Raw genomic sequence first — 2588 nt, 5'->3', positions numbered from 1 at the left:
GCCGGGCGTCGGTGACAAGTCACCGCTGCGGGACTCCCGGGCAGGGGCGGGGCTGTGACGCACGAGGCGGCCGAGGCCAATCAGAAGCCGCCTGGGATGAGCGCCCCGCCCCCGCCGTGCCCTCCAGTAACCTCGGGCCGCGGTTCCAGTCGCCTTGGCAACGGGTCGCGCAGCGTCAGGGACGCTGCTGCGGAAAGTGGAGAAGGTGGCGGCTGCGGGGATGCGCATGTACGATGCGGCCGCGGGGCAAAACGACGGCGTTCCAGACACGCAACCGTTTTATACAGTGTCCAAGAGTAGTATGTTAAAACATTGTTTTTAATATAAATATGTTTAGTACAAGTATGTCCCAGACTAGGATCGCCACACTTAGCAAATAAAAATACAGGACGTCGGCCGGGCGCGGTGACACGCCTGTAATCCCAGCACTTTGGGAGGCCGAGGCAGGCGGATCACGAGGTCATGAGTTCGAGACCAGCCTGACCAATATGGTGAAACCCCCGTCTCTACTAAAAATACAAAAATTACTTGGGCGTGGTGGCGCATGCCTGTAATCCCAGCTTCTCAGGAGGCTGAGGCAGGAGAATCACTGGAACTGGGGAGGCGGAGGTTGCAGTGAGCCGAGATTGCTCCATTGCACTCCAGTTTTCCAGCGTGGGTGACACAGCGAGACTCCGTCCCCCCACCCCCCAAAAAAAGAAAGAAAAAAGAAAGCTCAGTTATATGTAAACTCAAGAAAAACAAGGAGGCCGGGCGCGGTGGCTCACGCCTGTAATCCCAGAACTCGGGAGGCCGAGGCAGGCGGATCACCTGAGGTCGGGTGTTTCAGACCAGCCTGGCCAACATGGTGAAACCCCGTCTCTACTAAAAATACAAAAATTAGCCAGGCATGGTGGTGCGTGCCTGTAATCCCAGCTACTCGGGAGGCTGAGGTAGGAGAATCGCTTGAACCGGGGAAGCTGAGGTTGCAGTGAGCCGAGATCTGCCAACGCACTCCAGCCTTGCCTGGGCAACAGAGTGAGACTCTGTCTCAAAAAAAAAAAAAAAAAAAGAAAGAAAGAAAGAAAAAGAAAAACAAGGAATTAGTATCAATGTGTCCTATATTTCATATACTTTAACGAAACCTTACATAAGAACATTTCATATAAATAAGTTTTAATATTAATGTCTACAATGTAACCATGTGCCAGAATAGTAGGGTTCCACAGATACTCGTTTCGTATCTGAAATCAGGTGGGGGTGAGATCATGATGCAAGGAGGGTCCTCAGCTCTGGGACTGAGCTCAGGATAGCTGAAGCTGCTCATTGCTGAAGAAGAAGCAGGAGAGTGTGAGCTAAGGAAAGAGAGGAGGACCCACCTCCAGGGGGTCCAGCATCTGCTGGACAGCTGTTTATTGAGGGCCTATGTGTACCAGGCACTGTTCTGGACACTGGGGTGGGAGCACATCAGTGAGAGGGACTGATAGGGCTTTAGTCCCTTGGAAGCCCATGTTAATGGGGCAAACACCAGTAAACAAAGCAGATGCTTCATGGAAATATAAATACCTAGAATAAAATAAAACGAGGCCTGGAGATTAAGAGTCCCAGGAGTGGCAGGGAGGGGAGGGGCTGCCTCAGATGGATAATCAGAGCCGTGCCTCCGCATCTTTGCTGCTGGCGGCTGGTCCCTGGAATGTTGTGTGTGAATGCCACTTTGTGCAGAAACCACTATGGGAAAACCAAATTAGGGTGCTAAGGGCTTATTATTCTCCTTCTTGAAAATTAGGCACCTGTAATGACATGGTTCATTTTCTTGGTAGCTGAAATTGGCATGGCCCTTTGGGGCAGTGAAGGCTCATGTGTGCATTTATAACTGCCACCCATTTGGGAAATCTCCCTTGAGAGAACACTGACTTAGTCTGTCTCTAGAGTCTGGATCTAGACACCATCATAGGCCACCTGGTAACTCTAGATCCATTGGGAGGCAGCCTGGTGTCTAGCAGAGGTTTCAGTTTTTTTTTTTTTTGAAAAAGAGTCTTACTGTTGTTGCCCAGGCTGGAGTGCAAAGGCGTGATCTTGGCTCACTGCAACCTCCGCCTCTCGGGTTCAAGTGATTCTCCTGCGTAAGCCTCCAGAGTAGCTGGGATTACAGGTGCCCACCACCGCATTCAGCTAATTTTTTTGTATTTTTAGTAGAGACGGGGTTTTACCATGTTGGCCAGGCTGGTCTCGAACTCCTGACCTCAGGTGATCCACCTGCCTCGGCCTCCTAAAGTGCTGGGATTACAGGCATGAGCCACCATACCCGGACCAAATTTTTTTTAAGCAGTAGAAATCTTTGTCCCAAATTAAATCTTACTCGAAATCCCAATTAAAAGTAAATCAGCTGAAAGCAGAACTGTTATGGGTGCCAGGGGCTAGAAGAAGGGGCAAGGGGAATTCTTTTGGGGGTGATGAAAGGATGCTGGAATTAGATTCCAGTGATGATCGCACAATCCGGAGAATGTACCAAAAACTACTGAACTGTAAAAGGTTCGGCTGGGTACAGTCACTCAAGTCTGTAATCCAAGCACTTTGGGAGGCTGAGGTGGGCAGATCACTTGAGGTCA

This window comes from Pan troglodytes, chromosome 20 (genome assembly GCF_028858775.2).
Source record: "Pan troglodytes isolate AG18354 chromosome 20, NHGRI_mPanTro3-v2.0_pri, whole genome shotgun sequence".
In the NCBI taxonomy this organism is placed as follows: domain Eukaryota; kingdom Metazoa; phylum Chordata; class Mammalia; order Primates; family Hominidae; genus Pan; species Pan troglodytes.
The sequence above is the reverse complement of the archived record's forward strand: the minus strand, read 5'-3'. Positions refer to the sequence as shown.